A 26,711-nucleotide genomic window follows, 5' to 3' on the forward strand; every position below is an offset into this window, starting at 1 on the left:
ATAAATCAAAGCTCAAAATTTGGAAAGGAGCTGCTTTCTTTCTGCACATTAAGCTTCTTAAGAAAACATACACTTGGCTACAGAGCATGCCTTCCATTTGAGGAAATGTAAAAAACAGGGCTTAGAATTACATTTTTTAATGCAACCTATTACAGCTCTTAATCCTTAGTAATTGTAAAAGAATAGTTGAGATGCTGGGTAGTTGGTTTGTGAATATACTTTCTATTTGTGCAAAATTTAAGTGTGACCATCTGTTTAAAAATTATTTTTCTATTTGTCATTCCTTGTGATTTTTATACATATTTTAGCCTGGTTTTATCTTGAGACAATCTTTATTTTCTTTATTTTAGTTTTCTAGAAAACAAAAATTATATCATATTTTAAAACATTCTCAAACCTTTTCAAATAGAATCTTCTTGTTAAGAAGTAACTTTATCCAATACTTTGCTTTTACACAGACATTAGGGGCACATCTCTCAGAGGCAGGTTGTTAATTTTTGCTTGTCTGAGTTGCCACTATCAAAATCAAGATCAAGGAAGTTTTAAACTACTTAAACTTACTTCTTTCTACTATTTATATGTCTGTTTCCCAAAATCTTGAGCCAAATATCACCTTGCATTATTTGCAATTCAATAAATATTTATTGAATTTCTACATTGCATATATAGGATTCCCCAGCTTTATATAATACTATCATTTTAAGACCAGCATAATTTTTAAAATTTTATGATCTCTTATAATTTTCAAACCAATCAAAAATATAAATAAATGCAAAAAAGGATAAGGGTGAGTGGTAAACTAAGTGAAGGAAAGCAAACACCAAGTCCAAGGTAGTAAATATTTTGAATTATTTTAATATTTGCTCAAATAATGGTGTTTGAAAACTGCTTGCAAATCTGCCTTAAAAGCAGTTGACTACAATAAATAGCTTGTTTGAATAAATAGCAAATATGCAATGAGGCCAATATGTAATAGAAAGTATGTTCTTTTCTAATGTTAAATTTCCTTTTTGCTACCCATTAACAAAATCAGTATCTCTTGATACCAGCACAACGATAATTGCATTATTCTCCCTCCCACATATCAGTTTTTCTGTTTGATATCAGAGAGAAAAAGGAAGCAAAGGGACATCTGGGTGGCTCAGTAGCTTAAGCAGCGGAGTCTTGATTTTGACCATGGTCATTATCTCTGGATTCCTGGGATCCAGCTCTGCACGCTGGGCTCTCTGCTCAGTGAAGAGTCTGCTTGTCTCCTTTTCCTTCTGCCCGCAGTCTCTTTCCTCTCTCTCAAATAAATAATAAATCAAAAGAAAGAAAAAGAGGAAGAAAGAGAAAGAAAGAGAGAAAGAAAAAGGAGAGAAGAGAGAGAGAAAAGAAAGAAGAAAGAAGAAAGAAAAGAAAGAAAGAAAGAAAGAAAGAAGAAAGAAAGAAAGAAAGAAAAAGAAAGAAAGAGAGAGAGAGAGAGAAAGAAAGAAAGAAAGAAAGAAAGAAAGAAAGAAAGAAAGAAAGAAAGAAAGAAAGAAAGAAAAGCTTGGAGGACTAATACATTCCCTGGAAGCAGTGATGTGGTGCCAGAGTCCTGATCACAACTTTTGGATAAATTATTAGTTGCTTCCATCAGGTTAAAGTTTTATGATAGTCACAGAGAGAGAGAGAGAGAGAGAGGCAGAGACACAGGCAGAGGGAGAAGTAGGCTCCATGCACCGGGAGCCCGATGTGGGATTCGATCCCGGGTCTATAGGATCGCGCCCTGGGCCAAAGGCAGGCGCCAAACCGCTGCGCCACCCAGGGATCCCTTTCCATCAGGTTATTTCCCAATGAGCATTTTGTTTCAATGTCTGTGAACTTGATCCAGATCACTGAGTCACTCAGTTCTGCTTTTTAAGATACATATCTCCATATTTAAATATTCATCATCTAGCAAATATTAGTTTTGTAGAAGAGATGTACTGGAAGAAATTTATTCATTTGATAATAGGATTCTTCACAAGACAGAAGGCTTACACTTTTTAGTAGCAGGTTGCCTGGAACATCATGAGGTTTTCTGTAATTGATTTATTATGCAATTTTATAAATCCACTTCTTAAGAATTTCAAAATATACCAATACTGTATTTGACCTTTAATATATCGTTATGTAGTCCATTTTCCCACAGCTCATATTTTGCATGGCTAATAGCTGCACCGGATATGGTTGGAGCATCAGCATTGGCATCATTACAGCAATTTGGAAATGTACTGACTGGGGGAGTATTTTCTGCTTATTTTGAAAATATTTAACCAAATTATGAAATAGATGTAAAATTCAATAGAGCCTAACCCTGGTATCCTTGAAGAGTTTTTGTGGTATCATTTCAATTTAAAAGAATTTTCATCTTTACAGTTAGTGAAAACAGCCCTAAACTGAATTAAGACTTTAAAGCGTGGGTACTAAAAATGCGTGGCTACTTAGCTCCTGAAAGATAACTGCATAAAAGGTCACTCATGCATTCAAATAGCCAAATATTCTTTCCCAAATGTTCTGCTTCTGAGGATCTTCTCAAATGAATAAATATTCACTTTGTAAAAGCTATTACAGAGTCAGTATTAGACACTGGGTGATGGTTGCAATCCGGTCGAGCATTTCTGTGTCATGCTTGTCATTGAATGACTAATATTTACACTGAGAATTCATGTTATCGGTAACTTGGAATAAAAGATTCTCTTGGAACATGGTTCTTTTTCCCTGGCATTTATAAGCAATTGAAATTGGGCTAGAAATTGCATTACATATTAAAATACAGATAGGTTGTTTAATCATGTATCTTAATGCATTATATATTTCTTAGCAGTAGTGAATTTCTTACATGAATAAAGATGGATATCAAGACTAACAAAGATAGATTGGAAGGAACAATAATGTATATTTCATTGGGTTGCAGAGTGATGAGTATTTCCTTCTGAATATTTTTAGTTATTTTTTTGTTCGCTTAAACATGAATGAGATACATACTATTTGGATGTAAAACATTTTTCACTCCATTCTATATTTAAGTCTATAAAACATTTTTTAAAAATCTAATTAACTGAGATATGCTGTTTTTGATGCTAGTGGAATATTACATGAAAGTCACAATATATTTTGGCTTCTGTAGCTGCAACATTGCCTTCAAGCTCTAGGAACTTCTTAAAATGCAACCATAAATTCTATTTTATTGATCCAATTTAAATATAAATTTTTATGTGAAAATTGTCTTCATTTTATTTTGAATTTAGTTTCATTTTATTTTGCCAAGATTACTAACAATCAGGGTGAATTCTTACAAAATGTAAATTTTTACTCATACTTTCAAAATAAAAATGATGAGTTTCACAGAAGTACATAGCTTCGCATTTGTTTTAGTACTAAATACATTAGATCCATTCATTCAACAAACACAGAGACTCAACTATGTGCCAGCCACAGGCTTACCCATGGAGAAAAACTAATGTTACATATTACTGACAAAGGAATCTACTCAAATGTGTGCTGATATAGTTACTGTGTAACATAATAGGTCCTCGATGCATGTTTGCAGAACAAAGGAATGGAAGCTATTAATGTAGCTTGATAGTGTTCATATCCATCTCAGAAACAAAGATCCAACTGAAATGTAGCATAAACTGTCTTCTCTAATGGTCATATTTCTTTCTAATAGTTCCTTGATACTCTCTACTACTGCTATTTTCAATTTGAAACATTGGTGTTTCCAAGTCCAAACATTTTTATCATTTTAAAAGGAAGATTTTTCAAAATTGCAGGGAGGATAATGTTGAACCAAGAAATGATACAAAACCATAATAGCAAGTCAATATTACACAGACACACAGACACAGACACACAGACACACACGCACACACACACACACAAACACAGAGGGATATTTTACCAGTATTATTAACCATGTTGCATGGCTGTAAATATGGTTGAAATGCAGAGATTATGTTTGTGGCGTAATCATTTTGCTTAAGATGTCAAAGTATCTCCATTGCTCACTGGATTAGCCCCGAATAAAAATAACCAACTATTATATATTTTCATCATAAATATACCGAGAGGTCTAATCACCATCCTAATCCAAGAACACAAAGGCCAAAGCCAGAAATGATTCCACTACACCCTGGTTGGTTTGTATATTCAGCTTCACTCAACACCTCTGCTCATCATCACAGTAATTACATCAATTTAAAAATGCAGAAAGTGAACTTTTTTAAAAATAGAATTTAAAAGAGACAGGATTCTAATTTCACAAGAGACGTTGATTTTAGTCTTATATATAATACTTCAGGTCCCTGTTCAAAGATTTCAAAAGACATATGTATTTAATTAAATGCAACCCTTAGTACCATTTCTCTAGTTTTCTAAAGAATTTATTTCCTCAGTAGTCAATTAATCCCTATTATACGCTAAATCTATTGATATGATTATATACTTTTCACCTTGTTATAACTCAAAAGCACTTTTTTTTTTTTTTTTTTTTTTTGTATTCGGGAGGCCCCAGTGCCCTTGGTAGCTCACTCCAATCTCTCACACACACAAAATCAGAGTTAGCACAGCAAAGTAAAATTAATAATGTAACCAGTTTTTTCCGCATAACAAATCCACATTTCACAGTTTGATCATTAGTGTCAGTCCCTTTCCAATGGAGATAAAGAAGTAGAATGACCTTCTTATGAAACATATGTTTCTTGCATTGTTAGGGGACGTGATGACAGATTATGAAAATTCCTCAATACCTCCCATGTGAAAATCTGAATCCACAATAAAAAAATGTCATATGAAACTCTAAAAAAACTCTAACTCCACATAGCTGAGTTTTGGTTAATTGCCAATTAAAGATTCTTTAATTTGGGGTGGGAAAACTTTGTCCTACATAATGAAATTTCCAACCTTCTAGTGGCACTTACCATGTTTTCCCTGCAGTCTTTTTGCTGTAGACTGTAGAAACTATTGGCACGGTCCCAGAGACATTCAATGCACTAAATGCATGCTTAATTAACTATTAGGTTAAGCTTTAGGGGCCCCTGACAGATGCATTGCAGTATCTCAGGTAAACTCAGGCAAGGAACTACTGCTTGATTTCTTTTCACCAGGCAAAGCTGTTTTACTATTATGCTAAGTGAATATTATATTTTTCTAAGTCTACGGTAATAACCAGAAGACTGACCTATGGCAAGGTGAAGACTCCCCTTCTCCTGCACTTTTACAAATGCACACCCCTTTCTTGCTTACTCAGAACCATTCACCTTAGAAATTCTCGTCAGAGCTGTGGCTTCCAACCCAGGTCTTATCTCCTATATACCCGTGGAATTGTTCAAAATGTTGATGCACAACATACTAGAGAATCAGAAAATTTAGATCCTTCCCCCCATTTTTTTGAGAAAAATCCAGTGGAACGTTTTCTGCTATGTTTAGTGTAAAGTCTTCCTCAAACTTGTTTCTGCAAATAATTTTGAGATAATTCCTCAGCTTTCTTCTTGAAATAAACTCAACTCCACAAAGTCTTCATTCACAAATGATATTGATACATGGATTATCAATTCTGAGGATTGTCAATGGTACACTTCCCTATAACAAATGAACCCTAATTATAAATGAAGTCACTTTTCATTTCATTAATTCATGTGGTGAAGAAGAAAAAAATTATTTATTACTGCAAAAATGAATAATTCATGTGATTTTCTAGCATATTTTTACATTTATTATTGTGAGTCATGGTTGATACAACCAACCCCTTAGGAATTGGTGACAGTTGAAGTATTAATGTCACTAGACATTACATGGATTTCATGTTTTTTTAGTTTGGATTCATATTTTACAACTTGCATTTTGTACTTTCACTAGCATAGTGGGAAAATAACTTATGGCCCATTTTAACTAATAAAATATCCCTTGCCTACACCTCAAAGACAAAAGAACAAAGAAATTATGAGAGTAGAAGAAATTGGCTATACTCTCCACCACTCCTATGTTATAGTGGTAATGTTCATAAATTTAGGGACTATATAAGATTCTCTCATTTCAGATCATTAAGTGAATTTAAAGAATTTAGAAATCAGTCCAATAAGGCAAATTTTATGGATTATGCAACCAAAATTAATAATTTTAATAAACAAGGGCACCTGGGTAGCTCAGTGGTTGAGCATCTGCCTTCAGCTCAGAGCGTGATCTCAGGGTCCTGGAATCAAATTCCACATTGCGTTTCCCACAGGGAGCCTGCTTCTCCCTCTGCATATGTCTCTGCATCTCTCTCTGTGTCTCTCATGAATTAATAAAAAAAAATCTTTAGAAAAATAATTTTAATAAACAATTTTAAATGATTTATTAAAATTTATCAATACTGGCTAAATTAGAGTTCTACTTTCCATCAACTTCTTGGGAATATGTAAATGTCCTAACTAGAACTGAGAGATGGAGACAGGATCACTGATACAAGTTCATTAATTTTCTTCATGCACATTAGCAATTTACCCGTCAATAACAGCCAGAGCCATCCCCTTGTCATACAAGATGACTTACTTAAAATTAACTTTTTCTTCCCCTAAATAGTTTCTAGTAGACATAAGAAACAAAAACATAATGACAAAATCTGAATAGCAACCATATCAGAATTCCTTTTAGGTCATGAGATCTCAACTCACTATGATTTAAACCTTGTCAAGCCACTACTCAAGAAGTACAGACTTTGACTTTTATTTACTGTATCTACCTGCTGTGTTCATCTAGTATAATTAGGTTAGTCCCTTCCTTTTTAACTGCTAGGCCAAAGGGGTAAAATGTATTCTAAAGTATTATGCAAAATCGAGCTTAGCTCATCCACTATTGAAGAGTAGATAAGGATTTGGTACTAAATATGTGAAACTCAAGCCAAGGGCTTGAGAATTATAAATGTGATCTAAATTATAAAAGTGGATCTAAAGCATTCTAATCAGCTCTAGAAGAATAAGAAGAGGAGACCAAGTTTGTCAGCGTGTAGTATTAGATCCCCTCTTTACTAAAGCGGGAATATTTCTGAGTTCATCGTGTGTAGGAAGTCCAGTAGAGAAAGAAAAAGACATTATGCGAGCCTTCAGGGAGCCAGGCCATGCTTAAAACTGTAGCCCAAATAAAGAAGAGAATCTCTATATAACTCACTATTTATGCATTAACAATATTTTGAAATACTTTTGAAAGGGTTGCTTGTTAGGAGTGTGGCTAATAAATTGTCTTGGTATTTAATCACTGTGTGTTAATATTTTTCTTCCTCTTTACAAACATAAAATAAAATTTATATTTTTATTACAAGGAGTTTCTCTGACTTCCACAGACACTTAATCAATTTCGTTCTTTATAATTGTTGAACAGATCTACCACTTTTACCACAATCCAAAATATTTATTCAATACTGAGCATCTTCAGTGCTTTGTTCTTGGCATGGTGAGACAGATAAGGCATAATAGAATCTAACCTCCTCTCAAGGAACTTATAATACATCAGAGAAAATAAGATTCTAGATACAATAAGAGATATATATTCTGATAATCATTATTTTAAATTAATGGCACAACTAGTATTTAGTATAAACAGATGATGCTATCATTTCTCTTTGTGGTTGTCAAAAAGACTCAATGTAGTATTTTAAATTTTGAATGAATCTTGAAACTTGGTTAGTATTTGATTAGGCATAGAGAAAGGAAACTTTCATTTCAGGTGGGCAGTCTTGATAAAGAAAGGCATGGGAACAGGAAAGAACAAGGTATATTTATTTTTTGCAATAAATCTATAACAAATACCCAATTTGTGTAAGGCACTATGTTCCAGAGGGCAATATGCTTCCTGATTTACAAAACTAGAGTTGAGGATGAAGGGTTTACCCAGGAGTAGAATAAATACAGTCAGTCTGTATAAGGGGACATGTGCATTCCCAATAGTTGCTGTACTGTGTAAAACCATGGGGTTCAAAGAAAAATAGGGATAGGGCACAACAGTCAAAATACCACCAGTATGTGAAAAAAAAGGGAAATCTAAAACAGTGGCACAGTTTTATACATATTTAAGAAATACATAGATAATATATCGAATAGACACTTTAAGTTGAAAAGGACTTGAAATTTGCTTGTGGACTTGGCTGTTGGAAGGTTTGCTGTTCTGAGTTGTGAGATGGAGAGAAGGTTATTAGAGAGCAAATGGGAAGTTGTAACATCAGGAGAGGATGGTGTGGCACATAACATACCTGTGGTAAATGGAGGGAGCTGGTAGCTGTTCACCATGTGCTCACGGGTACATTTTCTGAATTGCCACACTGCTAGGTTCAGCTGACTATGTAGGTTGCCATTAGTGCCCTCTAACCTCCTGTCCACCCCTAGGAAAACAGTGATATATGATAAAAATACAGGTAAGCCAGAGGAATAGTGGTTAGGACCTTCAGCTAGATGATTACAGGAATAACAAATGCAATGGTCTAGACAAAAATTCTCTTCTTTTGAAATTCTGTTTTGGCAATTACACTTTTCCCTTTCTTCCATATAGCTTATTTAGTAAGATTTAAGTGTGTTGGCCAAGTTCCTCTACTTCCAAAGTCATGCTGGGTTCACAGTCTGAGGGGTGAAAAGGAATTAGGTTAGTGCCTTCCTTTTTAACTGCTAGGCCAAAGGGGTAAAATGTATTCTAAAGTATTATGCAAAATCGAGCTTAGCTCATCCACTATTGAAGAGTAGATAAGGATTTGGTACTAAAGCTTAGGTCATAGTAGAATTTATTTACCTGGCATGTCTTTGAGCAAATACTATTTAAGGGTCTAATGGTCTAGAAGGAGTAAGATAGGCAATGAAAATATTGAGGTGTTCACTGATATTGACATGACTAACACTGTTCATCGTCAGAAACATTATCCATGTCTACTCATGGTAATGAAAATGTACTTACTAGCAATAGAAGAATATCAAAACTCTAGTGAACAAGAAATGGTATGAATTAATAAAAAATAATTTATTCATCGAAGGTCAATTCCCTATATATTTGTCCATAAATGTTATGCGATTCTAATGAAAATACCAAAGATAGCATTTGGGAGAAGATAGTGTAGACAAAATGATAAAGTTAAGTTTGTTTGAGAAAATATGCATGCTAAAATGAGCAGGATATATGTGGGGAGAAAAAGAGGGAAAGAACTACGTCTGATTGTTTTACATATAAAACTGGCAAACATTTTAAGCATGATAAAACACAGGCCTGGAGAGCATGGGGTTAGACATATACTCTTGAATATAAATATAAATAGGTGGAACATATTTGGAGGAAATATGTCAGTATCAATAAAAGAAAGATGGCATATGGCTTTTATGCTGAAATTTCACTGTGATGAGTTTATCCTATAGACCTCCTTGCAAAAGTATACAAGGGTGTTCTTTGAGCATCATAGATATTCAAAAGTTCTTAAACAGCCTGCTTTAAAAATAACAAAATTACTAATACTTAAAGATTGGTTATACATTTTATGTTTTTCAAATTCTTTAAGTCAATATCTCCCAGTCTCTAGATGTTTCTATTGCTACAATAAGGTTTCTCATAAAATGGGTTCCCGGGATCCCTGGGTGGCGCAGCGGTTTGGCGCCTGCCTTTGGCCCAGGGCGCGATCCTGGAGACCCGGGATCGAATCCCACGTCGGGCTCCCGGTGCATGGAGCCTGCTTCTCCCTCTGCCTGTGTCTCTGCCTCTCTCTCTCTCTCTGTGACTATCATAAATAAATAAAAAAATTTAAAAAAAAATAAAAAATAAAATGGGTTCCCAATATTTCTACAAATCTGTTAATCAATAGATTGTAATTAATATTTAAATTGCTGCAAAGTTATAAATCATTGGTTATTTTGTATTTCAAGATCATCTGGGAACTGTAGGGTTTTTTAAAATGTTTTCTTTTTGTATTTTTTATTTGTAGGTTTTCATTGAAACGGGGTCAGAATAGCTGTTCAACCAAGCAGTATACTTATTCCATTCAAATAATATTAAATATTAACTCCTTACCACATTTATTCCATTGGTATGATATTAAATTTGCATTTAAATATTGTATCTTAATCTGACTTATTTCAACTAGTATACCACCCTCTAGGTCCAAGCATGATGTTGCAAATAGCAAGATTTTATCTTTTTTCATGGTTATGTAATATTCATCTATCTGTCTATCCATGTATCTATGTTTCTATGTATCCATCTATCTATCTACTTATCTATCTATGTATACACACACGCACACATACATGCATACTCTTTCTTTTTTACCCATTCATCTATGGATGGATAATTAGGTTACTTCCATATCTTGGCTGTTGTAAATAATGCTGCAATAAATGCAGAGGTGTATTATCTTTTCAAATTAATGTTTTCATTTTCTTTGGGTAAGTGCACAGTTGTAAAATTATTAAATTGTATGATATTTCTTTTTTATGATTTTATTCACATGTGGAATCCAAATAAAACAAAACGAATAAAAAACACAAAGCAGAATCAGACCTATATATATATAGAAAACAAGCAGGTCATGGCTAGAGGGAAGAGGGTTGAGACAATGGGCAAAATGAATGAAGGGGAGTGAGAGATACAGGCTCTCAGTTATGGAATGAGTAGGTCATGGGAATAGAAGGTATGGCATAAGGAATATAGTCACTTTTATTGTAATAGCATTGTAATGGTGACAGACACTAGCTACAGTTGTGGTGAGCATAGTATAATGTATAAAGATACTGAATTACTAGGCTGTACACCTGACACTAATTTAACATTATGTGTCAACTATGCTCAAGTTTAAAATAAATAGATAAGTAATGCATCTTGCTTGTACAGAATTGGCATTCTCTATTTTGTGGGACTTTACTATTCATGGAGCACTCAACTCCTTAATATATTCTGTCACAGACTTCTTAACTGGTGTCACCTGAGGAGAAAAGAATCAGAGAAAAGCACATTAGCCCAAATTAAACTATGTTATTATAATATAAGCAACATTGAACTATTTAAATTTCTTTTACAATATTAGGCTTTGGCTTCAAGTTTCTATGAAAAGAAAAATAAACTGTCAACCAGTCTTCTAAGTATGATTAAGATCCATATTCTAAACTAATGTTTTCATATGCTCAGGGAACTGATCAGAATTCTAGAGCCCCCTGAATTATTCCACTACCATCCCATCAGACAAGACATTAGTACAGCAGCAGGATAATTCAGAAATACATTTCTTAGTTATTTCATTGAGTTAATACTAGGTACAAACACTGGCATTACAGTGTATGAAAGAAAGGTAGTATGGTCCCTGTTTTCTCTACAAAAAAGAACAGGTCACAGCAGGAAGGACATAGAAATAACTACATGTGAGGGGCATTTATGTGAGTTCAAAGGACCTCTGCCTCCTTTGTGAGGTCAATGTACCCTCTGCTGTACATTGCCATCCCAGCAAAGGTCCATTAGGTTCTGAAATCAGGAATTATTACATGAAAGCCGTAATAATGGAGGATTATGGTTAGTGCCACGAGACATATACCAATGAAGCAGAGTTAGTCTTCAAATAATAGTGAGGTAACCTTTGACTTGAGAGGGAAGGCAACAAATTAGTGAAGGGAATTCCAGTGAGTGCTGAAACAGTATAGGAGGGAGGCCTAGGAAGATTGACACATTGTCCAGATAGACATCTCAAGAGTGGCTTTAACAGAATTAGAGGAATGTCAAAAATATCTAAACCAGGCTTGTAAATTTAGAATTCATTGATGGGCAATCAGGAATTTCACACAATGAAGCAGAGATGTGCATAAACATCAGTGCTCAAAGGGAATTAGCCAAAAAACAGTGTACCAGGGGGCACCTGGGTGGCTCAGTGGTTGAGTGTCTGCCTTTGGCACAGGTCATGGGGTCCTGGGATCAAGCCCTGCATCAGGGTCCCTGCAGGAAGCCTGCTTCTCTCTCTGCCTGTGTCTGTCTGTCTGTCTGTCTCTCTCATCATTCTTTGTCTCATTAATTAAAAGAAAAAAAAAAGTCTTTAAGAAACAGTGTCTCAGGTGCCATGCACATGATTAAAGACAGTAATTCACATGAGTATACTCAACACATACATACACCTCACTTAGAAAGTGTGAACTGTTAGAGAATTGTATTGTCTACAAATGTTACTGTTTCTTTATAATCTTCTTTGTTTCTTCTTCCTTCTCTCTCTCTCTCTCTCTCTCTCTCTCTCGGCATTTGACAGTTCTTTAACTGAGGGATTCTTATAAAGTTATTTTTTCTACATAGTTCTAATGCTATTTTTTCACATATTAAGAGACCAAAGGCTTCAGGACTGTCTGCACTAAACTTATATCTGTAATGAAATGTCTCCATTTCTCATACATTGTATCTTGGCTTCTGAGATCAGATGAGATGGAGCGTGTTCAGAGTGATATGGTGTGTAGACTAACATATCGGATCTTGGAATAAGGGCTAGAGAGTATGTGAAGGACTAGGAGCCCAGAAATGTTATTTTTATATTCTACTACTTTAATATACCCCAGAGTAGGCTTTCAGTGGTTTTTCCACCACTTATATCTTTTATATCTTTTTTATCATATGAGAATCACACTGAGTATCCCAGTAATTGCATTTGATACATTTTTAAAGATTTTGTTTACTTTTCTCCTCAATGACAATGTTATTATTAAATCAGTAAAAAAGACAGTCAAATTAATTAATTTGTCACTGTCTAGTTGAAAAAAAAAAGATTTTGTTGTAACATTTCTCTTGGTATACATTAAAATAGTCTTGGATAAGTATCATACAGAAATTCACAGCCTGAAATATTTTGGTGGCACTATTACTGGGAAATTTGGAATCTCAGAACTTTTCATATATGTGTACTTGTAAGAATTACAAACAAGAAAAAAACAACACTTTCTTTAGCCAGAAATATTGATTAATTGAAGGGATATTTGGGGCACACAGAATCAGCAGATCTGGAGGAGTGGATTCAGAAGATATGCAGATACCAAGGTAATTCTGGAAGGTCAAAAAACAGCAACAATTAGTGATTTAAAAAGATCTGACCAATCAGGATGCTACTGCTGTTGGGAAGTAAGAAAGGTCATACTACAATACTTCACTAATTGGAATATAATAATAGATTAGATTAGTAGAACTATCAAGGGAAGCAAATACTGAAGAATAAAAAACAAATAACGAATGCCCATTTTAGCATAATGGAAGATCAATAGTTTTAACTCTCATTTTTAAGTTATTCATTTTATTGTTTTACTATAAATTTAATGTATGATTGATAATTACTTGAAAATAGAAGAATGATAGCAAAATGGGTCATTTTAGGTCACTAAATAGTCCCATTAAAAAGTAAAATTGCTAGAATTGAAGTATTAGGTTCCTGGTGCTGGTGTTAACAAAGTAGCACAAACTGGATGACATAAAACAATAAAAACGGTTTATCTCACAGTTCTGCTGACTAAAGTCTGAAACGACGGTGTCTGCAAGGCCATGGTTCCTCTCGGACTCTGGGTGGAATCTGTCTTTGTCTCTTCCTAGCAGTGGATGGAGGCAGGTTGCCTGGATGTTTCTTAGACGGTGGTTACATCCTCCCAATCTCTGCTCTGCAATCACGTGAGTCTCTGTCTTCACATGGCATTTTCCCCTTCTTATAAGGATATCAGTTGCATTGGATTAGGGGGCAGCCTAATGACTTCATCTGCATTACTTTTATAAACACTCTACTTCCAAATAAGGTCACCCCCAGAGGAATCGAGGGTCAGGACTTCAACACACCTTTATGGAGGAAGCAATTCAACCTATGAAAAGTGGTGTTTATTTTCATTGTTATCTGCATACATCAATTTTACAAGGTTGTCTATGGGGACATGAGAAGCGATATCTTATTCATCCATGATGCCCAAATGCTCATGTGTTTTACAACTTAGACAAAACATGAGTACATCATGCTCAGTGGTGTAAGCCAGAATCAAAAAGACAAATATTGTATGATTTCACTTAACATCAATTATAAGAATCAGCAAATTTATAGAGAAAAGAAATCTAATAGTGGTTACCAGAAGACTAGAGAGAGAAAGAAATGAATGATATTTACCACAATAAAAATTTAATCTTTTAGAAATGGACAAAGCACTTGAATAGATACTTCATCTATTAGCTATTTCCTACCACAATCAAGGTTTTAGTCTGGGATGTGATTTCATCAGAGGTTTGACTAGGGAAAGATCCACTTCTAAATCCAAATTGCTGGTGGCCAAATTCATTTCCATGTGGCATATGACAAAAAGCCACATTTTCTTGCCAGCTCTTGACTAGCAGCCATTTGTAGCTCCTTGTCACATAAGGAATTGCAAATAAAACCACAGTGAAATAACACTATCATCAGAATAAATCAAATAAAAAACCCTGAGGATATCAAGTATAGGGAGGAAGTGGAGTTACAAACCATTCATATACTACTGATGGGAATGTAAAATTATTAACCAATTTCTTAAAAAGTTAAGTTATAACCACTACATGGCCTATTCATTCTAATGCTAGTTATTCACCCAAGAAAATGAAAGCACATCCATCCAAGGCTAGCAGATGAATGCTTGTAGAAGCTTTATTTATAATGGCCAAAATCTGGTAACAACTTACATATGTTATCGACAGATGAATGGATAAACAAAAGATAATATAGCCATACTATGAAATACTATTCAGCAATAAAATAGAATGAAATATTTTCCATTAATAAGAAAGCATGAGCTACTGATAAATGTAACAACATGGATAAACCTTAAGATTTTGCTAACTTAAACAAATCAGACATAAAAAGGAGGACATACTACCTGATTTCATTTCTACTGCTTTCTAGTAAGAGTAAACTACTCTATATTGACAAAAAGTAGATCAAGGTTGCTGGGGCTTGGAGTAATAGGAAGGACAGACCGCAAGGAAGCATGATAAAACTTTTGTGAATCATGGAAAAGCTCTGAATTTTATTGTGTATTTATTGTGCATTTTATTGTGGAAAAGGTGAATACATCTTTCAAAGCTCTTCAAAATATATTCTTCATATGAATACAAGTATTGTACTTCAAATATCCCTCCAATTTATAAAAATAAAAAATAATAAAATAGCTCAATATAGAAACAAAGTGTTATACAAAAATACTGAGGAAGAATCTCCCCTTCTTTGGTCCCTCATCCAATTGTTTCCCTGATACTTACTTATATTGTGAGCTTAGAAGCAATATGAAATTTGTTCGGCAATTTCGCAACAAAGAACAATAGTTTGCTCAGAGTGATAAAAAGATTATCAACTGATACAATTTCCCTCTTCTGTCAGCAAGAAATCAGTATGTTAAGTCTTGTCACTCAAGAAAAAGATTACGGGGACAAGGTGATGGGATAAAGGCAGTAAGTGTCACAGACACTCGGTTTCATAAAATAAAAATCCTCCAAATTGCTAAATAAGATGGTATCTTCTCCACTGTATCCCGATGGGTAGATCAAGGCTGATAACCACTCTATTTATGGCATAATCTAAATGGGAAATGCATTTGCATCTAAGAAGTTTTGAAAGAAGTCTAAATTCAATATCTCATCTTGAAAGTACATCTGAAAAAAACTTGATTTGTATAGGTTCTTTATGGAACCTGGACAAAATTTAGTCACAGAACTCAAGCTTGGAAGTGGAAAAATTGGGTCATATGAAGGAGTCAAACTTGTGTGTAAGAAGAAGAAATAGATTTAAAGTATTGGAAATAAGACTCTCAGGTATCAAGGAAAGTGTATTAGACAAAAGTAAAAGGGTAAGTTAAATTGTACCTTCAGAATAGATTCTGAACTTTTCTTATTATATCTCTCATCAGTAAAATAGTTTGAGCATAGGAACTTTATTAATTCATTTTTGTATTTGTTACATATTTGGTTACTATGAACTATAATCACAAACAAAGCAATATTATGTATACTACAAAACAGAATAAAGGTGAGATAAACAAGATTTTAATGTATTTACATTTTTATTTTCTTTATTGACAGTACAAAAATGGCTAAGTACCACTTTGTAATATAGTTACAGAAATGTGTGACTCTTATTAAATATATATATATTAATTTATGTGTTTAAATTTATTTCTTTAAATTTTTGACTTTCATCATTCCTCAAACTGAAAAACACCACCTTTCAAAGGTATTTAATATAGACATGGGGAGTGCCTCACTGGCTTCTTTTTCAATCTCACCTCCACTTCTAGGGTCGAGTTGCCCTTTGAGTAGGTTTTATGTAAGAGAGAGGTAAAAGTGTATACATACATACATATTCACTTACATTTTGCAAGGAAAACAACAAAACACTAATCTAGATATTAATAAGTAGATACTTCAGGAGGTGGGTGGAGGGATAGGGTAACTAGGTGATGGCGTTAAGGAGGGCACATATGAAATGAGCACTGAATGTTATATGCTGGCAAATTGAATTTAAATATTTCTTTTTTTTTTAAATATTTCTTTTTTTAAAAAGGAGTAGATACCTCTTGGGAGAAAGAGAAAGAAACCCTTAATCAGATCATATCACTCCATTTCTTAGATGATTCCCCAACTCACTTAAGGAAGAAAGCCAAAGCCCTCACTTACTTACTAATAGGGTTGCCAGTTAAAATGCCCAGTTTCATTTGAATTTCACATAAACAACAAAAATTTTTAGTATAAGCATATCCCACATACTATAACATGTTGTCATTCTTGGCTAAATATTAGACATAAACTACTTTTAGGAATACCATGTCATTGCTCTACATTTATAGTTACTTGTCATTGCTACATGCTATGGATTGTTTGATATCGTAAATCTTTGACTCAGTCTTATGATTGCATGTGAATTTTTTTTTGTATGCAAGTCTTATTTTATGTTTTTTTTTTTTTTTTTTTTTTTTAAATCGAAAAGTGTTGATATTCAGTCATGGATATCCTAGTTGTCCAAAGTTGATTTTAAAGATGGAATTGAATCATAACACTAGTTTATTATTTTATTTATTTATTCATTAGAGACACAGAGAGAGAGAGAGAGTCAGAGATAGGCAGAGGGAGAAGTAGGCTCCCTGTGCACAGCCTGATGTGGGACAATCCCAGGACCCAGGAATCACACCTTGAGCTGGAGGCAGATGCTCAATCACTGAGCCACCCAGGCATCCCCATAGCAGTAGTTTAAAAAGAAAAAACTAACAACTTGGATTTTGGATTCACACTAGAAGCCCAGGTTCCACAATTTCTTTCAGCATTTTCAAGTAAAATGAGTTAGTGATTGTTTTCTATACCTTGGATTAAGCCTTGAGCTGGTCTCCTTGTTTTTCGGTCATTAGAAATGCTTATTTCCAAGCATTGGAGAGGCCAGTCTGTCATGCATAGGCAGCTGAGAAGCCCTGGCTCATCTAGCCCTGACCTCAGCTTTACCCTGGGTCTTGGGATGCAGAATTCACTAGGGCTGCAGGAACCTCAGGAGTGGGCTCAGGGACCCTGGCCCATGCAAGTGATGGGAGGCACAGTTCACCTGGCCAGATGGGACACCTGTGTGGCTGTGATGATGGGGCTTGGGGGAATCTATCTCAATGCTAGACTTGCTTGCATTTATAGGGTGGGCACCCAGGAGGGTGTAGAGGACCTAAGGGCACTTTGTATGGCCCTGGCTGCCAACCCAGGGGGCAGAGGATCAAGAGACCAGGTGGAGAAGGGCCATGCAAGAACATGGCTAGCCTGGAGAGGTGGGGAACAAAGAGACCCACCTAGGTCAAAACATTCACCTCAGAGACTTTGGAGTTTAGGAGCATGTAGAGGTTTGGGTGGGTAAGGAGGAGCAGCAAGATGTGCAGGGACAAATATTCAACAGAAACAAGTCACCTGGCTCTGAGAGGGGCTGTAGCTCCTGAGGGAATGGTAAATTATATAGAAGATCCTGTTCAACAGATCTTTTATGCCAAAATCACTTTAAGGCCAATCTTAGGGAGAAAAGAAAGTGACCATTCATCCAGTACTAAAACTCCAACCATCATCCAAGTTAGATCCAAAGCACTTTCAACACCACCACAACCTTGGCTCTTGAATTTAACCAAATGGTGGTGTCTGGGTGGAGGATGGCTAGCCCTGAACCCGCTAATGGCTGTGAGAGTCTTTCCTGGAGCTCAGTTTTTAATTTTTTAATATCAAAGTCACAACCATTCAGTAACAAGAGCTCCATTCTCCAAGGGCATGATGCAATGCATCATTTCTCTTTCCCCTTAATTGGTCGTGCCTAGGATGAGCGGGATCCTCTACAGAGGAGGAATGTGAAGAGGGTTGAAGGAAGTGACCCATGAGCCAAGAAAAGGAGTAAAAGCACATTTTACTCTGCCCCATTTAATCACAATTACCCTTGAGATAGAATGATGGGAGAGGAAAGGTGGATATTTGAATGCAGAGAGAATCAGTTTGTTCTTAAGCAAAGAACATGATTTTAGGGAAAGAAATTATTGAAAGATACCAAATAGCTGGCCACACAACCTTGGGAAACACAGAAAATTCTTGGGAAAAATCCCACTACACACATGCTCCAACATAGTAATTACATATGAATATATTGTACAGCATATACGTGGCTTAGATTCATACTCACAAGCACACTTGAATAGAAAATGTAGTGAAAAGAAATAGGTTACAGCATTTACAGGGGATTTCTCTCAGCACCAGCATTATTAATGGATTTTATTATTCTCAATTTTGTCTCTTTTTCAATTATACTAGAAAAAACATATTTTATATTTTAATCAGAAAAAAAGGAATTCACCTCATTAAAAAAAATCATCCCTGTATTATAAAGAATCTTTTGATACCACTCCTAAAAAATATGGGTAAATTTACATCAAATTAATTTTCCAAGCCTTTTTTGGGGGGGGGGGATTTCTTTTTCCTACCCTTTATTTTGAATATTGTGATTTTTTCTTACTATTGACCCTGTATAATCTACGATTCTCTATATCCAATAAATTACATATTTTCTTTTTCAAGGTAAATCCTTTTCACATTTTCAAAATTGGAATGGTTCTTTCAATTGATTGGTATATTCATTTTATTATTGTTTTCTATCCTTTGGAAAGTTTTTCATATATATATACATATATATGTATATATGTATAAATGATGTCTTTTACTTAAGAAAAATTCTTAGAATAAACAAAATATATTATTTATTGAATTCCAGCTATATACCAGGTACTGAGTGCTAAATATTGGAAATATAGCTGTAGACAAAATAAACTCTGTCCATTGAAGTTAAATTCCTATAACACAGTTGTTACCTATGTCATTGCACAAATACAATTCTTAAATTTGTTATGTTTGTCTTTTTTTTTTTAAAGATTTTATTTATTCATGAGAGACAGAGAGAGAGGCAGAGACACAGGCAGAGGGAGAAGCAGGCTTCATGCAGGGAGGCTGAGGTGGGACTCTATCCTGGGTCCCCAGGATCACACCCCCGGCCAAAGGTGGGGCCACCAGGGTTGCCCTGTTTGGGGCACCAGGGCTGGGGCCCCAGGGCTGCCCTGTTTGTCTTTTAATGTGACATTTGCAAATAGCCAGTTTCATCCAATATATGTTTATTTAACTATTCAACTCTAACAAAATGTTTTTTTCTATTCCCCAAGTACATGGAGGGTGGGGCTGATATGAGTTTATAGTCACTCCAACAGACTGTGTATTCTTCTTGCAGAGGAAATCTGCTTCATTCTTTGTTGGTATTATTGCCTTGGAAACTTCAGGGCAGATATAGGTGCTACATAAATATTCATCACAAGGAGAAAGGAAGGAAGAGGAAAGGAGAGAGGGAAAGAAGCAAGAAGGGAAAGATGGAGAGGGAAGGATATAACATATAAAACAATAACCTTGTTTGCAAAGGTTATTTCTCTAGCTATTGTGTAAAAGTGGCTACCACGTGTTGGAAATTATACCAGGCATGGTGAATTGCATATGTATTTTCTTATTTATAGCATTTAAAGACACTGCTAGATGGATATTATTATTCCCACTTAAAAGTGTAAAAAAAAACCTAAGATTTAAGTGAGTAAATTATTGAAATTAATATGGCATGAAATATTGAAAGGACAAAATAATGTCCATTGATAATTTGGGAGTTGGAATCTATGTATCTTGACTTTAGGAATATCAAAGGTTTAGTATAAAAAGAATTTCATATTTTGATGCTTTATTTATTTGTTATTTTTACTTAATATAATTATAAATAACTATTTCGTTTTAGTTATCCGAATTGTTATTGGGATTGTAAATAATTAAAAATTATTTTATGGCATTTTATATTCATTTAGTTCTTCCTATTTATGCTTTGATTTTAGGATGCAATATTTTTCTTTCAAAATTACTTCAATTTTAAAATCTGTTCCATTTAAATTGCAACTGATACTCTCCTAGAGCAAAATGGGTATATATTTTCTTTCAGAATTCCTCAGAGTGCAATTCCAAAGTTGCCACTTTGAATACATTTTCCCTCCCTACATTGCACAATATGGATAAAATGTAAATAATTACTGGAAAACTATAAATTAATAAAAGAGGAGGCATTGAATTGGGGGCAGGGGAAGCACCATTAGGATAAAAAATAATAAACTAGTGATTGTAAGTGCTTCTAAGACTTATTTCAATTAATAAAAACAAAAAACATTGAGTAGGAAATAAAAAAACATAAACTCTTAATTCTGTACAAATCTTCTGTCTCCTGAGCAATAGAAATGTTTTCAGTGGAATAGGATTATTTTGCATAAGTCTGATGTATTTTTCTTTTATAATTTTACTTCTTACTGAATTAAAACAGGTTAACATGCTCAGGGAAATTACATAATTTTTGAAATGTCAAATCTGTTATGTTAGGGTGATTTAATTCACTTAGAGCAATGTCATCTTTAATAATGTGTAACACTACATACATGTTATTTATGAGTGAATACTTTTTCTCTAACTTGATGTATTCTATCTAGGAAGAGCTATCTCCTATAAACAGATAAAATCATGTACATATGTGTGTCTGGATATATGTATTATGTATTTAACATCTATACCTATATCACTATCTATATATATCTGTCTATCTACATCCAGAGAGAGATAGTATCAAACATTTCCAGAGGAAAAGAGACACTGAATTAATTTCATTCAAAATATGTCAGAACCATTCTGAAATCCATAAGGCAGCTCTACAGAACTTTTGCATTAGGTCTCAGAAAGATAAATTTGATGCAACATTCTTTCATCCAGTGCTGAACTATGGAGTAAAAATATTTTGACAGAAAGTTTAGAGAGAAAGAGATTTGGAACTTCTTGTAGAATGAAACAAAATGCATTTTTTAAAAGATTCTATTTATTTGAAAGAGAGAGTGCGTGCACATGAGTGGGGGCCGACAGGGAGAGGGAGGAGACTCCCCACTGAGTAGGGAGCCTGATACCAGGCTGGATCCCAAGATCCTGAGATCATGACCTGAGCCAAAGGCAGATGCTTAGCCAACTGAGCCACCCAGATGCCTCGAAACAAAACTTGTTTTTAAGCCAATTTGGAACATAAATATGAACTCCTCAGGAATATGGTGGCAATGCTTCATGCCTTTTATTATTCCTTATAATGCTACATGCAGATTATGAGTGTGTGAAATAAGCACATGCATGGATGAATTTATTCATCAATCTAAAATTCAATTAAGTAAAGAAATATGTTTGTTTCCCATAAAAATAAGTTGTCTTTATAAAAACCAATGTAAAGTTTTATAGGGCTTTACCAGGACTCTTAGCCATGCTAGGACTTCAGGGAGACCCTGTGACTAGCAGAAAACAGAATGTATACATTCATACATAATTGTGGCAGATCAAGAAAATAATTTAATGCTGGTGTGCCTACCCTATTTTTTACCAGTGTAGGAGAATACATAAATGCAGATCTCTCATAATGTGGCTGAGTACTCACTCAGAGAAGGCTGCCGAGGTTTATACAGTATAAAATTGCCCCCAGGGCAGCCCCGGTGGCCCAGCGGTTTAATGCCGCCTTCAGCCTAGGGTGTGACCCTGGAGACCTGGGATGAGTCCCACCTCGGGCTCCCTGCATGGAGCCTGCTTCTCTGCCTGTGTCTCTGCCTCTCTCTCTCTGTGCCTCTCATGAATAAATAAGTAAAATCTTAAAAAAAATTTTAAAAAATAAAAAAAATATAATTGCCCCTTTGAGGGACAGTAAAAGTTATCCAGTTGCTACATCTGAAGAATCATTTCTCTTCAGGTGAATTTTTACATGCTTATCTTTATGGAAAGTAGTATACCAAGGGAATAAATCATCTTGTAGCTAGAAGGGATGCTAAATTTGCAAAGTTTAATTAAGTTCAGAGGCCATGATAAGAAACAGGCACAGAGGAGCCAACCCATAGCATTCATGAAACAGAGAATGGAAAGGAGGAAGGAAGGAAAGAGAAAGAGAGTCGTGGAGAAATGAAGAATAGTAATTAGTACAGACAAAACAAAATCTAATTTTTTCTTGACTTTCATAAATACCATGACTCTTAATCATACAGTAAAAGTTGCCAATTTTTGGGATCCCTGGGTGGCGCAGCAGTTTAGCGCCTGCCTTTGGCCCAGGGCGCGATCCTGGAGACCCGGGATCAATCCCATGTCGGGCTCCCAGTGCGTGGAGCCTGCTTCTCCCTCTGCCTGTGTCTCTGCCTCTCTCTCTCTCTGTGTGACTACCATAAAAAAAAAAAAAAAAAATCAGAGAAACATTTAAAAAAAAGTTACCAATTTTTGATAGTTTATTATATGCTGTGCATTTTTTACTTGCTGCTTTCAACAGCACTGCAAATTCAAAATTAATTATATCTTTGAGATGGGATTGCACTAGTGGAAACCAGTTGTTGCTGATAATGGTAGAGTGTTGTGTACCTACTCATAAGCTCTGGTAGTACCATACCCAAAATTCAGAAGCTTCTCTAAACCTTATCCAGAAAATCGATTTTATTGACCATGTATTTCCTCACATCGCTTTTCCAAATTATCAATAGAGTTTAAGTCTTATGCCTATGCAAAAGCTCTTAAAATAAGAAATAAGCTGTGATTTCAAGTTATTGAATTGAAAGTTGAATTTATAATGTGGAAAATGTTTCCAATACTGGAAAGAGGTTCAAAGGAGATATTCAGGGTAATTTCCAGTTCAGAACATTAAGGGTGTTACAAGGTACACAATTACTGTCCTACTAGAAAAGGCAAGAAAACTGTAAAGAACATATAAAAATTACTTTTCAAATGTTGGATATTATATATCATGAGACTATGATTGTTAAGAGAATGAAAGCAAATGAAAAATATCCTGCCATGCTAATACAGTTGACCCTTGAGTAATGTGGGTTTAAACTGCATAGGTCCACTTACACAATCAATCAATTAATCAATAAATACGATACAGTACTATAAATGTATTTTCCTTATGATTTTTTAAAAGATTTTATTTATTTATTTGAGAGAGAGAGAGAGAGAATAAGTGAGGGGAGGGCCAGAGGGAGAGTCAGACTCCCCACTGAGCAGAGAGGTGGATGTGGGACTCAATCCCAGAACCCTGTGATCACGACCTGAGCCTAAGGCAGATGCTTAACCAGCTAGGCCACCCAGGTGCCCCTCTTATGATTTCCTTAATGATATTGTCTTTTCTCTAGTTTACTTTATCATAAAAATACAGTACATAATACATATAGCACACAAAATATGTGATAATCAACTGTTGTTATCAGTAAGGTTTATAGTCAATAATAGACTATTAGTAGTTATGATTTTAGGGAGTCACAAGTTATATGTGGATTGTTGGCTGTGCAGGGAATTGGGACTTGTGACCCCTACAGCATTCAAAGGTCAACTGTACTTTCAAAATAGAGATAATTTCTGTATTATAGTGAAAAAAAATCTCAGCACCCCTGTTGAGATAAGGAGGTAAAAACTAAAATTTAGAGAAAATAAGATATCTAGGATTTGTGAGACAAAAATCATCAGGTGTCCTAGTCATTCCTGAGTACTAATGTGCATATGTATAGAATCAAAACCTATACCCATGAAAGAAAAATTTCTGAGAGATGAGAAATTTTTATCAGAGGTATAGGACTAATAATTCTTATACCACAGAGAGGGCCAAGAGTCACTTAAATTTCCTACAACCAGCAAGGGAAATATATTGAATACATGAGACCCAGAGTAGAGGCACCAAAATGGCTATGCCTTAGAAATAAGGCTAATTTAGCCTTAGGTTTAAGATTATTCTAGTCCCCACCCCCCAAAAAAAAGATTATTCTAGCCCCCACAATAAAACAGCTTAAAAATGAGCCCTAAAGGCATAGAAACAATCTGCAACTAACTTAACTCTTGGCAAGCAAAAAGGTAAGTAAGGGAATATAAAAAAAAATCACATTTCAACAAGATGGCATTTGCAGTGACTATTATTGAATCAAAAAGTACTAGACATACAAACAAGAAAATGAGACCCATAAAAAAGAAGAAATAATAGTCAATAGAAGCACAGAAATGACTATAGAAGGAAATTAGAAGGGCTAATATGAATATGTCCTACCTGCTAAAAATTATAAAATATAACATTGACATAATGAGAAGAGGAAGATAGAAAAAGAAACCACATGGAATATCTAAATATAAAAATTTCCAATTACTAAAACGAAATTTTCATTGGATTGAATTAGATTAGAAAATGCAGAAAGAAAAATGAGTGATCTAAGATTGGGAACCAGGCAATATTTAATTCACCACTTTTCTTTGTTGATGACTCTTCAAGTTCTTTGCCAAAGCATTCAGGGAAACATACACAAATAAATGGAATAGAATAGACCAAAAATCGGCTCACATAAATATTCTCAACTAATCTTTTACAAATGAGAATGATAATTTATTGGGTAATGGGCAGTCTTTTCCACAAACGGTGCAGGAACAATTGGACACTCATATGCAAAATAAAAAATATCTAGACATAGACTTTACATTTTTCACTAAAATTAATTAGTCTGTGATTTACATCACAGACTATGAAATTTATAAATGAAAACCCAGGAGAAAATCTATGTGAGCATGGATTTGGCAATGAGTTTTTAGATACAACACCAAAAGCTTAATCCATGAAAGAAAAAATAGATAACTTAGACTTTATTAAAATTAAATACACTTGTTCCATAAAAGATATGATTAAAAGAATCAAGGAACAAGTCACAAATGGGGGTAAATATTTGCAAAATACATGTCTGATAAAGAATTCTGTATTCAGAATATACAAAGAACATTTAAAAGACAATAATAAGAAAATAAACCATTCAAATTTAAAATGGCCCAATAGACACCTAGCTAAGGAAGAAGAAAGATAGCAAATAAGCATATGAAATGATATCCCACATCACTCATCATCAGGGTCATTCAATTTAAAACTATAATGGGGATGCCTGGGTGACTCAATAGTTGAGCATCTGCCTTTGGCTCAGAGAACAGTCCCAGGGTCCTGGGATTGAGTCCTGCATTAGGCTCCACCTAGGGAGCCTGCATCTCCCTCTACCTGTGTCTTTGCCTCTCTGTCTCTCCTGAATAAATAAAAAAAAAATTTTTTTAAAATAAAAACAAATAAAACTCTAATGGGATACCATTACCCACGTTGAGAATTTCTAAAACCCAAAAACACAGACATTACCAAATGCTGGTGAGAATGCAAAACAATAGGAATTCTTACTCACTGTTAGCGGGAGCGCAGACTGATACAACCATTTTGTTTTTTTTTTTTTTTTTTTTTTTTTTTTTTTTGATACAACCATTTTGAAAGACAGTTTAAAGGTTTCTTACAGTGTTAAACCAGATCTTGCCATAAAATCCATCAACTGTCTTCCTAGGTATATACTCAACTGATTTTGAAATGCAAAAGCCTGCATGCAAATGTTTACAGCAGCGTTATTCATAATTGCTAAAATCTCAAAGCAACCAAGATATCTTTCATAAGTAGATGGATAAACAAACTGCTGTATACATTCATTTGATGTAATATGTTTGTTAAAGATTTATTTATTTATTTTAGATTTAGAGAGAGAGAGAGAACATGAGTGTGAGGGGCAGAGAGAGAGGAAGAGAGAATCCCAAGCAGACTCTGTTGCTGAGCGCAAAGCTTGATCCCATGACCCCAACATGAGCTGAAGCTAGCCGTCAAATGTTCAATTGATTGTGCCACCCAGACACCCATTTTCAATATAATATTTTTAAATGATGAGAAAGCAATTATCAAGCTATAAAAAAAAAAACACTAAGGAACTTTAAATGCACACTGCCAATAAAAGAAGTCAACTTGAAAATACTATGTCTGGTATGATTACAATTATGTGAAATTTTTGAAAGACGAAACCATAGAGATAATAATAATTGGTAGAGCTAGAGATTTGAGGAAGAGAGAAATGAAATGGTGAAGCATGGGGAATTGTTAGGGCAGTAAAACTATTCTGTATGACACTGTAATGGTAGATACATGACATCAGACATTTGTCCAAACCCATAAAACTTTATAGCACAAAGAGTAAGTGAACACACTATTGTGTAAAAATGTTTTAAAAAATCTAGAGGTTGGAGAATCTCAGGAAGCAATGCAGACTATTGACAAGAGAACCTAACAGCATTAC

At 34.7% G+C, this 26,711-nt stretch overlaps 1 long non-coding RNA gene across 5 annotated transcripts in view; it reads right to left on the bottom strand.

Annotated features, from left to right (window-relative positions):
* The window catches only part of LOC140631732 (uncharacterized), a 138,900-nt gene that overhangs the window by 14,929 nt on the left and 97,260 nt on the right, over window positions 1–26,711 (bottom strand). For 4 of the 5 annotated variants that reach the window (XR_012029261.1, XR_012029260.1, XR_012029257.1 and 1 more), the window contains 2 exons: window positions 10,890–10,930; window positions 8,231–8,359 (listed from right to left, as the gene is read on the bottom strand). This is a non-coding gene — a long non-coding RNA (uncharacterized lncRNA). The remainder of the gene's footprint in view (window positions 1–8,230; window positions 8,360–10,889; window positions 10,931–26,711) is intronic. The other variant, XR_012029259.1, reaches the window with a different exon arrangement.

The sequence above is a fragment of the Canis lupus genome, chromosome 4 (assembly GCF_048164855.1).
Source record: "Canis lupus baileyi chromosome 4, mCanLup2.hap1, whole genome shotgun sequence".
NCBI classification, from domain to species: Eukaryota; Metazoa; Chordata; class Mammalia; order Carnivora; family Canidae; genus Canis; species Canis lupus.